The 12317-nt window shown below is 51.7% G+C and overlaps 5 non-coding genes and 2 pseudogenes across 5 annotated transcripts; all 7 read right to left on the reverse strand.

Moving 5' to 3' along the window:
- Nucleotides 1-1030: 1030 nt before the first annotated feature.
- LOC148151127 (5S ribosomal RNA) lies at nt 1031-1149 on the reverse strand. The gene has a single exon (XR_015756444.1). It is a non-coding gene; the product is annotated as a 5S ribosomal RNA (ribosomal RNA).
- Nucleotides 1150-2696: 1547 nt separating this feature from the next.
- On the reverse strand, nt 2697-2815 carry LOC148151128 (5S ribosomal RNA). Its single transcript, XR_015756445.1, has one exon. It is a non-coding gene; the product is annotated as a 5S ribosomal RNA (ribosomal RNA).
- Nucleotides 2816-4362: 1547 nt separating this feature from the next.
- Nucleotides 4363-4471, reverse strand: LOC148151129 (5S ribosomal RNA; annotated as a pseudogene).
- A 1546-nt stretch (nt 4472-6017) lies between these two features.
- LOC148151130 (5S ribosomal RNA) lies at nt 6018-6136 on the reverse strand. Its single transcript, XR_015756446.1, has one exon. It is a non-coding gene; the product is annotated as a 5S ribosomal RNA (ribosomal RNA).
- Nucleotides 6137-7682: 1546 nt separating this feature from the next.
- LOC148151131 (5S ribosomal RNA) lies at nt 7683-7801 on the reverse strand (annotated as a pseudogene).
- Nucleotides 7802-9347: 1546 nt separating this feature from the next.
- On the reverse strand, nt 9348-9466 carry LOC148151132 (5S ribosomal RNA). Its single transcript, XR_015755790.1, has one exon. It is a non-coding gene; the product is annotated as a 5S ribosomal RNA (ribosomal RNA).
- A 1546-nt stretch (nt 9467-11012) lies between these two features.
- Nucleotides 11013-11131, reverse strand: LOC148151133 (5S ribosomal RNA). Its single transcript, XR_015756705.1, has one exon. It is a non-coding gene; the product is annotated as a 5S ribosomal RNA (ribosomal RNA).
- Nucleotides 11132-12317: the final 1186 nt, after the last annotated feature.

A 12317-nucleotide genomic window follows, 5' to 3' on the forward strand; every position in this document is an offset into this window, starting at 1 on the left:
ACGTGGATAAATGGATCCTTATCCACTTTGGTGGCAAGAACAGGAAGGCAGATTACCACCTAAGTGGAATCAATTTAGGTAAAGGGGCAGTACAGAGAGATCTGGGGGTTCTTGTACACCACTCAATGAAGGTAAGCATGCAGGTACAGCAGGTAGTGAAGAAGGCTAATAGCATGCTGGCCTTCATAACAAGAGGGATTGAGTATAGAAGCAAAGAGGTCCTTCTGCAGCTGTACAGGGCCCTGGTGAGACCACACCTGGAGTACTGTGTGCAGTTCTGGTCTCCAAATTTGAGGAGAGACATTCTGGCTATTGAGGGAATGCAGCGTAGGTTCACGAGGTCAATTCCTGGAATGGCGGGATTACCTTACACTGAAAGACTGGAGCGACTGGGCTTGTGTACCCTTGAGTTTAGAAGACTGAGAGGGGATCTGGTTGAGACATATAAGATGATCAAAGGATTGGACACTCTGGCGGCAGGCAACATGTTTCCGCTGCGGGGTGAGTGCCGAAACAGAGGACACAGCTTAAAAATACGGGGTAGACCATTTAGGACAGAGATGAGGAGAAACTTCTTCACCCAGAGAGTGGTGGCTGTGTGGAATGCTCTGCCCCAGAGGGCAGTGGAGGCCCAGTCTCTGGATTCATTTAAGAAAGAGTTGGATAGAGCTCTCAAGGATAGTGGAATCAAGGGTTATGGAGATAAGGCAGGAACAGGATACTGATTAAGGATGATCAGCCATGATCATATTGAATGGTGGTGCAGGCTGGAAGGGCAGAATGGCCAACTCCTGCACCTATTGTCTATTGTCCGCCTTTCCTGACTGCCACCCGCAGACAGCGTGCAGCCCCAATCCCTTTCTTTCCGCCTTTCTTGCTGATTTTGGCAGCGCTCCGCTCTCCTCCCCTCCGTGTCTCGTGCCTGCAGGAGACTGATGCCAGGCACAGCAGCAAAAATAACCTGCCGCTCCATTGCCTGGCACAAGACAAGTGCAGAGGGGTGACTTGAGCAGCCACTGCTGGCGGAAAAAGCCTACTGCACCTGGTATTCCCAGGCGGTCTCCCATCCAAGTACTAACCAGGCCTGAGTCTGCTTAGCTTCCGAGATCAGACGAGATCGGGCGTTTTCAGACTAGTATGGCCGTAGGCGCTGGCCCCTGCCTTTTCTCCCTACTTCAAGGCGTGCTGGCCAGCCACATTTTCTTTGTTGCTCTTTCTCTTTATCCCCTTTGGCTTTTTTTTCTCTTTTCTCTTTGCTCTTCCTCCTCCGTGCGTGCTTCCCTCCCTCCGTCCCTCCAGCTGCCTTTCAGGCCAGCCCTTGCCCACCAGGCTCCTGTAGTCTCCCACATCCCCACACAGGCCAACTGCAAGCCCTCCCCCTGCTTCATAGGGCCGCAGCCTGCATTCTCTCATCCTTCCACACTCCTCCACCCCTCCATTTCGGAATGCCAGGCACTGACCAGTGGGGTACCGCACGGATCAGTACTGGGACCGCAGCTTTTTACAATCTATCTTCAGGATATACAAGATGGTATTAGCAATAACATTCGCAAATTTCATCAGCTGGGTGGCAGGGTGAAATCTGATGAGGATCTTAGGAGATTACAGGGTGACCTGGACAAGTTAGGTGAGTGCTCAGATGCATGGCAGATGCACTTTCACGTGGATAAATGGATCCTTATCCACTTTGGTGGCAAGAACAGGAAGGCAGATTACCACCTAAGTGGAATCAATTTAGGTAAAGGGGCAGTACAGAGAGATCTGGGGGTTCTTGTACACCACTCAATGAAGGTAAGCATGCAGGTACAGCAGGTAGTGAAGAAGGCTAATAGCATGCTGGCCTTCATAACAAGAGGGATTGAGTATAGAAGCAAAGAGGTCCTTCTGCAGCTGTACAGGGCCCTGGTGAGACCACACCTGGAGTACTGTGTGCAGTTCTGGTCTCCAAATTTGAGGAGAGACATTCTGGCTATTGAGGGAATGCAGCGTAGGTTCACGAGGTCAATTCCTGGAATGGCGGGATTACCTTACACTGAAAGACTGGAGCGACTGGGCTTGTGTACCCTTGAGTTTAGAAGACTGAGAGGGGATCTGGTTGAGACATATAAGATGATCAAAGGATTGGACACTCTGGCGGCAGGCAACATGTTTCCGCTGCGGGGTGAGTGCCGAAACAGAGGACACAGCTTAAAAATACGGGGTAGACCATTTAGGACAGAGATGAGGAGAAACTTCTTCACCCAGAGAGTGGTGGCTGCGTGGAATGCTCTGCCCCAGAGGGCAGTGGAGGCCCAGTCTCTGGATTCATTTAAGAAAGAGTTGGATAGAGCTCTCAAGGATAGTGGAATCAAGGGTTATGGAGATAAGGCAGGAACAGGATACTGATTAAGGATGATCAGCCATGATCATATTGAATGGTGGTGCAGGCTGGAAGGGCAGAATGGCCAACTCCTGCACCTATTGTCTATTGTCCGCCTTTCCTGACTGCCACCCGCAGACAGCGTGCAGCCCCAATCCCTTTCTTTCCGCCTTTCTTGCTGATTTTGGCAGCGCTCCGCTCTCCTCCCCTCCGTGTCTCGTGCCTGCAGGAGACTGATGCCAGGCACAGCAGCAGCAGCAAAAATAACCTGCCGCTCCATTGCCTGGCACAAGACAAGTGCAGAGGGGTGACTTGAGCAGCCACTGCTGGCGGAAAAAGCCTACTGCACCTGGTATTCCCAGGCGGTCTCCCATCCAAGTACTAACCAGGCCTGAGTCTGCTTAGCTTCCGAGATCAGACGAGATCGGGCGTTTTCAGACTAGTATGGCCGTAGGCGCAGGCCCCTGCCTTTTCTCCCTACTTCAAGGCGTGCTGGCCAGCCACATTTTCTTTCTTGCTCTTTCTCTTTATCCCCTTTGGCTTTTTTTTCTCTTTTCTCTTTGCTCTTCCTCCTCCGTGCGTGCTTCCCTCCCTCCGTCCCTCCAGCTGCCTTTCAGGCCAGCCCTTGCCCACCAGGCTCCTGTAGTCTCCCACATCCCCACACAGGCCAACTGCAAGCCCTCCCCCTGCTTCATAGGGCCGCAGCCTGCATTCTCTCATCCTTCCACACTCCTCCACCCCTCCATTTCGGAATGCCAGGCACTGACCAGTGGGGTACCGCACGGATCAGTACTGGGACCGCAGCTTTTTACAATCTATCTTCAGGATATACAAGATGGTATTAGCAATAACATTCGCAAATTTCATCAGCTGGGTGGCAGGGTGAAATGTGATGAGGATCTTAGGAGATTACAGGGTGACCTGGACAAGTTAGGTGAGTGCTCAGATGCATGGCAGATGCACTTTCACGTGGATAAATGGATCCTTATCCACTTTGGTGGCAAGAACAGGAAGGCAGATTACCACCTAAGTGGAATCAATTTAGGTAAAGGGGCAGTACAGAGAGATCTGGGGGTTCTTGTACACCACTCAATGAAGGTAAGCATGCAGGTACAGCAGGTAGTGAAGAAGGCTAATAGCATGCTGGCCTTCATAACAAGAGGGATTGAGTATAGAAGCAAAGAGGTCCTTCTGCAGCTGTACAGGGCCCTGGTGAGACCACACCTGGAGTACTGTGTGCAGTTCTGGTCTCCAAATTTGAGGAGAGACATTCTGGCTATTGAGGGAATGCAGCGTAGGTTCACGAGGTCAATTCCTGGAATGGCGGGATTACCTTACACTGAAAGACTGGAGCGACTGGGCTTGTGTACCCTTGAGTTTAGAAGACTGAGAGGGGATCTGGTTGAGACATATAAGATGATCAAAGGATTGGACACTCTGGCGGCAGGCAACATGTTTCCGCTGCGGGGTGAGTGCCGAAACAGAGGACACAGCTTAAAAATACGGGGTAGACCATTTAGGACAGAGATGAGGAGAAACTTCTTCACCCAGAGAGTGGTGGCTGTGTGGAATGCTCTGCCCCAGAGGGCAGTGGAGGCCCAGTCTCTGGATTCATTTAAGAAAGAGTTGGATAGAGCTCTCAAGGATAGTGGAATCAAGGGTTATGGAGATAAGGCAGGAACAGGATACTGATTAAGGATGATCAGCCATGATCATATTGAATGGTGGTGCAGGCTGGAAGGGCAGAATGGCCAACTCCTGCACCTATTGTCTATTGTCCGCCTTTCCTGACTGCCACCCGCAGACAGCGTGCAGCCCCAATCCCTTTCTTTCCGCCTTTCTTGCTGATTTTGGCAGCGCTCCGCTCTCCTCCCCTCCGTGTCTCGTGCCTGCAGGAGACTGATGCCAGGCACAGCAGCAGCAGCAAAAATAACCTGCCGCTCCATTGCCTGGCACAAGACAAGTGCAGAGGGGGGACTTGAGCAGCCACTGCTGGCGGAAAAAGCCTACTGCACCTGGTATTCCCAGGCGGTCTCCCATCCAAGTACTAACCAGGCCTGAGTCTGCTTAGCTTCCGAGATCGGGCGTTTTCAGACTAGTATGGCCGTAGGCGCTGGCCCCTGCCTTTTCTCCCTACTTCAAGGCGTGCTGGCCAGCCACATTTTCTTTCTTGCTCTTTCTCTTTATCCCCTTTGGCTTTTTTTTCTCTTTTCTCTTTGCTCTTCCTCCTCCGTGCGTGCTTCCCTCCCTCCGTCCCTCCAGCTGCCTTTCAGCCAGCCCTTGCCCACCAGGCTCCTGTAGTCTCCCACATCCCCACACAGGCCAACTGCAAGCCCTCCCCCTGCTTCATAGGGCCGCAGCCTGCATTCTCTCATCCTTCCACACTCCTCCACCCCTCCATTTCGGAATGCCAGGCACTGACCAGTGGGGTACCGCACGGATCAGTACTGGGACCGCAGCTTTTTACAATCTATCTTCAGGATATACAAGATGGTATTAGCAATAACATTCGCAAATTTCATCAGCTGGGTGGCAGGGTGAAATGTGATGAGGATGTTAGGAGATTACAGGGTGACCTGGACAAGTTAGGTGAGTGCTCAGATGCATGGCAGATGCACTTTCACGTGGATAAATGGATCCTTATCCACTTTGGTGGCAAGAACAGGAAGGCAGATTACCACCTAAGTGGAATCAATTTAGGTAAAGGGGCAGTACAGAGAGATCTGGGGGTTCTTGTACACCACTCAATGAAGGTAAGCATGCAGGTACAGCAGGTAGTGAAGAAGGCTAATAGCATGCTGGCCTTCATAACAAGAGGGATTGAGTATAGAAGCAAAGAGGTCCTTCTGCAGCTGTACAGGGCCCTGGTGAGACCACACCTGGAGTACTGTGTGCATTTCTGGTCTCCAAATTTGAGGAGAGACATTCTGGCTATTGAGGGAATGCAGCGTAGGTTCACGAGGTCAATTCCTGGAATGGCGGGATTACCTTACACTGAAAGACTGGAGCGACTGGGCTTGTGTACCCTTGAGTTTAGAAGACTGAGAGGGGATCTGGTTGAGACATATAAGATGATCAAAGGATTGGACACTCTGGCGGCAGGCAACATGTTTCCGCTGCGGGGTGAGTGCCGAAACAGAGGACACAGCTTAAAAATACGGGGTAGACCATTTAGGACAGAGATGAGGAGAAACTTCTTCACCCAGAGAGTGGTGGCTGTGTGGAATGCTCTGCCCCAGAGGGCAGTGGAGGCCCAGTCTCTGGATTCATTTAAGAAAGAGTTGGATAGAGCTCTCAAGGATAGTGGAATCAAGGGTTATGGAGATAAGGCAGGAACAGGATACTGATTAAGGATGATCAGCCATGATCATATTGAATGGTGGTGCAGGCTGGAAGGGCAGAATGGCCAACTCCTGCACCTATTGTCTATTGTCCGCCTTTCCTGACTGCCACCCGCAGACAGCGTGCAGCCCCAATCCCTTTCTTTCCGCCTTTCTTGCTGATTTTGGCAGCGCTCCGCTCTCCTCCCCTCCGTGTCTCGTGCCTGCAGGAGACTGATGCCAGGCACAGCAGCAGCAGCAAAAATAACCTGCCGCTCCATTGCCTGGCACAAGACAAGTGCAGAGGGGGGACTTGAGCAGCCACTGCTGGCGGAAAAAGCCTACTGCACCTGGTATTCCCAGGCGGTCTCCCATCCAAGTACTAACCAGGCCTGAGTCTGCTTAGCTTCCGAGATCAGACGAGATCGGGCGTTTTCAGACTAGTATGGCCGTAGGCGCTGGCCCCTGCCTTTTCTCCCTACTTCAAGGCGTGCTGGCCAGCCACATTTTCTTTCTTGCTCTTTCTCTTTATCCCCTTTGGCTTTTTTTTCTCTTTTCTCTTTGCTCTTCCTCCTCCGTGCGTGCTTCCCTCCCTCCGTCCCTCCAGCTGCCTTTCAGCCAGCCCTTGCCCACCAGGCTCCTGTAGTCTCCCACATCCCCACACAGGCCAACTGCAAGCCCTCCCCCTGCTTCATAGGGCCGCAGCCTGCATTCTCTCATCCTTCCACACTCCTCCACCCCTCCATTTCGGAATGCCAGGCACTGACCAGTGGGGTACCGCACGGATCAGTACTGGGACCGCAGCTTTTTACAATCTATCTTCAGGATATACAAGATGGTATTAGCAATAACATTCGCAAATTTCATCAGCTGGGTGGCAGGGTGAAATGTGATGAGGATCTTAGGAGATTACAGGGTGACCTGGACAAGTTAGGTGAGTGCTCAGATGCATGGCAGATGCACTTTCACGTGGATAAATGGATCCTTATCCACTTTGGTGGCAAGAACAGGAAGGCAGATTACCACCTAAGTGGAATCAATTTAGGTAAAGGGGCAGTACAGAGAGATCTGGGGGTTCTTGTACACCACTCAATGAAGGTAAGCATGCAGGTACAGCAGGTAGTGAAGAAGGCTAATAGCATGCTGGCCTTCATAACAAGAGGGATTGAGTATAGAAGCAAAGAGGTCCTTCTGCAGCTGTACAGGGCCCTGGTGAGACCACACCTGGAGTACTGTGTGCAGTTCTGGTCTCCAAATTTGAGGAGAGACATTCTGGCTATTGAGGGAATGCAGCGTAGGTTCACGAGGTCAATTCCTGGAATGGCGGGATTACCTTACACTGAAAGACTGGAGCGACTGGGCTTGTGTACCCTTGAGTTTAGAAGACTGAGAGGGGATCTGGTTGAGACATATAAGATGATCAAAGGATTGGACACTCTGGCGGCAGGCAACATGTTTCCGCTGCGGGGTGAGTGCCGAAACAGAGGACACAGCTTAAAAATACGGGGTAGACCATTTAGGACAGAGATGAGGAGAAACTTCTTCACCCAGAGAGTGGTGGCTGTGTGGAATGCTCTGCCCCAGAGGGCAGTGGAGGCCCAGTCTCTGGATTCATTTAAGAAAGAGTTGGATAGAGCTCTCAAGGATAGTGGAATCAAGGGTTATGGAGATAAGGCAGGAACAGGATACTGATTAAGGATGATCAGCCATGATCATATTGAATGGTGGTGCAGGCTGGAAGGGCAGAATGGCCAACTCCTGCACCTATTGTCTATTGTCCGCCTTTCCTGACTGCCACCCGCAGACAGCGTGCAGCCCCAATCCCTTTCTTTCCGCCTTTCTTGCTGATTTTGGCAGCACTCCACTCTCCTCCCCTCCGTGTCTCGTGCCTGCAGGAGACTGATGCCAGGCACAGCAGCAGCAGCAAAAATAACCTGCCGCTCCATTGCCTGGCACAAGACAAGTGCAGAGGGGTGACTTGAGCAGCCACTGCTGGCGGAAACAGCCTACTGCACCTGGTATTCCCAGGCGGTCTCCCATCCAAGTACTAACCAGGCCTGAGTCTACTTAGCTTCCGAGATCAGACGAGATTGGGCGTTTTCACACTAGTATGGCCGTAGGCGCTGGCCCCTGCCTTTTCTCCCTACTTCAAGGCGTGCTGGCCAGCCACATTTTCTTTCTTGCTCTTTCTCTTTATCCCCTTTGGCTTTTTTTTCTCTTTTCTCTTTGCTCTTCCTCCTCCGTGCGTGCTTCCCTCCCTCCGTCCCTCCAGCTGCCTTTCAGCCAGCCCTTGCCCACCAGGCTCCTGTAGTCTCCCACATCCCCACACAGGCCAACTGCAAGCCCTCCCCCTGCTTCATAGGGCCGCAGCCTGCATTCTCTCATCCTTCCACACTCCTCCACCCCTCCATTTCGGAATGCCAGGCACTGACCAGTGGGGTACCGCACGGATCAGTACTGGGACCGCAGCTTTTTACAATCTATCTTCAGGATATACAAGATGGTATTAGCAATAACATTCGCAAATTTCATCAGCTGGGTGGCAGGGTGAAATCTGATGAGGATCTTAGGAGATTACAGGGTGACCTGGACAAGTTAGGTGAGTGCTCAGATGCATGGCAGATGCACTTTCACGTGGATAAATGGATCCTTATCCACTTTGGTGGCAAGAACAGGAAGGCAGATTACCACCTAAGTGGAATCAATTTAGGTAAAGGGGCAGTACAGAGAGATCTGGGGGTTCTTGTACACCACTCAATGAAGGTAAGCATGCAGGTACAGCAGGTAGTGAAGAAGGCTAATAGCATGCTGGCCTTCATAACAAGAGGGATTGAGTATAGAAGCAAAGAGGTCCTTCTGCAGCTGTACAGGGCCCTGGTGAGACCACACCTGGAGTACTGTGTGCAGTTCTGGTCTCCAAATTTGTGGAGAGACATTCTGGCTATTGAGGGAATGCAGCGTAGGTTCACGAGGTCAATTCCTGGAATGGCGGGATTACCTTACACTGAAAGACTGGAGCGACTGGGCTTGTGTACCCTTGAGTTTAGAAGACTGAGAGGGGATCTGGTTGAGACATATAAGATGATCAAAGGATTGGACACTCTGGCGGCAGGCAACATGTTTCCGCTGCGGGGTGAGTGCCGAAACAGAGGACACAGCTTAAAAATACGGGGTAGACCATTTAGGACAGAGATGAGGAGAAACTTCTTCACCCAGAGAGTGGTGGCTGTGTGGAATGCTCTGCCCCAGAGGGCAGTGGAGGCCCAGTCTCTGGATTCATTTAAGAAAGAGTTGGATAGAGCTCTCAAGGATAGTGGAATCAAGGGTTATGGAGATAAGGCAGGAACAGGATACTGATTAAGGATGATCAGCCATGATCATATTGAATGGTGGTGCAGGCTGGAAGGGCAGAATGGCCAACTCCTGCACCTATTGTCAATTGTCCGCCTTTCCTGACTGCCACCCGCAGACAGCGTGCAGCCCCAATCCCTTTCTTTCCGCCTTTCTTGCTGATTTTGGCAGCGCTCCGCTCTCCTCCCCTCCGTGTCTCGTGCCTGCAGGAGACTGATGCCAGGCACAGCAGCAGCAGCAAAAATAACCTGCCGCTCCATTGCCTGGCACAAGACAAGTGCAGAGGGGTGACTTGAGCAGCCACTGCTGGCGGAAAAAGCCTACTGCACCTGGTATTCCCAGGCGGTCTCCCATCCAAGTACTAACCAGGCCTGAGTCTGCTTAGCTTCCGAGATCAGACGAGATCGGGCGTTTGCAGACTAGTATGGCCGTAGGTGCTGGCCCCTGCCTTTTCTCCCTACTTCAAGGCGTGCTGGCCAGCCACATTTTCTTTCTTGCTCTTTCTCTTTATCCCCTTTGGCTTTTTTTTCTCTTTTCTCTTTGCTCTTCCTCCTCCGTGCGTGCTTCCCTCCCTCCGTCCCTCCAGCTGCCTTTCAGCCAGCCCTTGCCCACCAGGCTCCTGTAGTCTCCCACATCCCCACACAGGCCAACTGCAAGCCCTCCCCCTGCTTCATAGGGCCGCAGCCTGCATTCTCTCATCCTTCCACACTCCTCCACCCCGCCATTTCGGAATGCCAGGCACTGACCAGTGGGGTACCGCACGGATCAGTACTGGGACCGCAGCTTTTTACAATCTATCTTCAGGATATACAAGATGGTATTAGCAATAACATTCGCAAATTTCATCAGCTGGGTGGCAGGGTGAAATCTGATGAGGATGTTAGGAGATTACAGGGTGACCTGGACAAGTTAGGTGAGTGCTCAGATGCATGGCAGATGCACTTTCACGTGGATAAATGGATCCTTATCCACTTTGGTGGCAAGAACAGGAAGGCAGATTACCACCTAAGTGGAATCAATTTAGGTAAAGGGGCAGTACAGAGAGATCTGGGGGTTCTTGTACACCACTCAATGAAGGTAAGCATGCAGGTACAGCAGGTAGTGAAGAAGGCTAATAGCATGCTGGCCTTCATAACAAGAGGGATTGAGTATAGAAGCAAAGAGGTCCTTCTGCAGCTGTACAGGGCCCTGGTGAGACCACACCTGGAGTACTGTGTGCAGTTCTGGTCTCCAAATTTGAGGAGAGACATTCTGGCTATTGAGGGAGTGCAGCGTAGGTTCACGAGGTCAATTCCTGGAATGGCGGGATTACCTTACACTGAAAGACTGGAGCGACTGGGCTTGTGTACCCTTGAGTTTAGAAGACTGAGAGGGGATCTGGTTGAGACATATAAGATGATCAAAGGATTGGACACTCTGGCGGCAGGCAACATGTTTCCGCTGCGGGGTGAGTGCCGAAACAGAGGACACAGCTTAAAAATACGGGGTAGACCATTTAGGACAGAGATGAGGAGAAACTTCTTCACCCAGAGAGTGGTGGCTGTGTGGAATGCTCTGCCCCAGAGGGCAGTGGAGGCCCAGTCTCTGGATTCATTTAAGAAAGAGTTGGATAGAGCTCTCAAGGATAGTGGAATCAAGGGTTATGGAGATAAGGCAGGAACAGGATACTGATTAAGGATGATCAGCCATGATCATATTGAATGGTGGTGCAGGCTGGAAGGGCAGAATGGCCAACTCCTGCACCTATTGTCTATTGTCCGCCTTTCCTGACTGCCACCCGCAGACAGCGTGCAGCCCCAATCCCTTTCTTTCCGCCTTTCTTGCTGATTTTGGCAGCGCTCCGCTCTCCTCCCCTCCGTGTCTCGTGCCTGCAGGAGACTGATGCCAGGCACAGCAGCAGCAGCAAAAATAACCTGCCGCTCCATTGCCTGGCACAAGACAAGTGCAGAGGGGTGACTTGAGCAGCCACTGCTGGCGGAAAAAGCCTACTGCACCTGGTATTCCCAGGCGGTCTCCCATCCAAGTACTAACCAGGCCTGAGTCTGCTTAGCTTCCGAGATCAGACGAGATCGGGCGTTTGCAGACTAGTATGGCCGTAGGCGCTGGCCCCTGCCTTTTCTCCCTACTTCAAGGCGTGCTGGCCAGCCACATTTTCTTTCTTGCTCTTTCTCTTTATCCCCTTTGGCTTTTTTTTCTCTTTTCTCTTTGCTCTTCCTCCTCCGTGCGTGCTTCCCTCCCTCCGTCCCTCCAGCTGCCTTTCAGCCAGCCCTTGCCCACCAGGCTCCTGTAGTCTCCCACATCCCCACACAGGCCAACTGCAAGCCCTCCCCCTGCTTCATAGGGCCGCAGCCTGCATTCTCTCATCCTTCCACACTCCTCCACCCCTCCATTTCGGAATGCCAGGCACTGACCAGTGGGGTACCGCACGGATCAGTACTGGGACCGCAGCTTTTTACAATCTATCTTCAGGATATACAAGATGGTATTAGCAATAACATTCGCAAATTTCATCAGCTGGGTGGCAGGGTGAAATCTGATGAGGATGTTAGGAGATTTCAGGGTGACCTGGACAAGTTAGGTGAGTGCTCAGATGCATGGCAGATGCACTTTCACGTGGATAAATGGATCCTTATCCACTTTGGTGGCAAGAACAGGAAGGCAGATTACCACCTAAGTGGAATCAATTTAGGTAAAGGGGCAGTACAGAGAGATCTGGGGGTTCTTGTACACCACTCAATGAAGGTAAGCATGCAGGTACAGCAGGTAGTGAAGAAGGCTAATAGCATGCTGGCCTTCATAACAAGAGGGATTGAGTATAGAAGCAAAGAGGTCCTTCTGCAGCTGTACAGGGCCCTGGTGAGACCACACCTGGAGTACTGTGTGCAGTTCTGGTCTCCAAATTTGAGGAGAGACATTCTGGCTATTGAGGGAGTGCAGCGTAGGTTTACGAGGTCAATTCCTGGAATGGCGGGATTACCTTACACTGAAAGACTGGAGCGACTGGGCTTGTGTACCCTTGAGTTTAGAAGACTGAGAGGGGATCTGGTTGAGACATATAAGATGATCAAAGGATTGGACACTCTGGCGGCAGGCAACATGTTTCCGCTGCGGGGTGAGTGCCGAAACAGAGGACACAGCTTAAAAATACGGGGTAGACCATTTAGGACAGAGATGAGGAGAAACTTCTTCACCCAGAGAGTGGTGGCTGTGTGGAATGCTCTGCCCCAGAGGGCAGTGGAGGCCCAGTCTCTGGATTCATTTAAGAAAGAGTTGGATCGAGCTCTCAA

The sequence above is a fragment of the Chiloscyllium plagiosum genome, unplaced genomic scaffold (genome assembly GCF_037043375.1).
Source record: "Chiloscyllium plagiosum isolate Xiang-an unplaced genomic scaffold, Cpla_swu_hap1 HiC_scaffold_3, whole genome shotgun sequence".
Taxonomy (NCBI): domain Eukaryota; kingdom Metazoa; phylum Chordata; class Chondrichthyes; order Orectolobiformes; family Hemiscylliidae; genus Chiloscyllium; species Chiloscyllium plagiosum.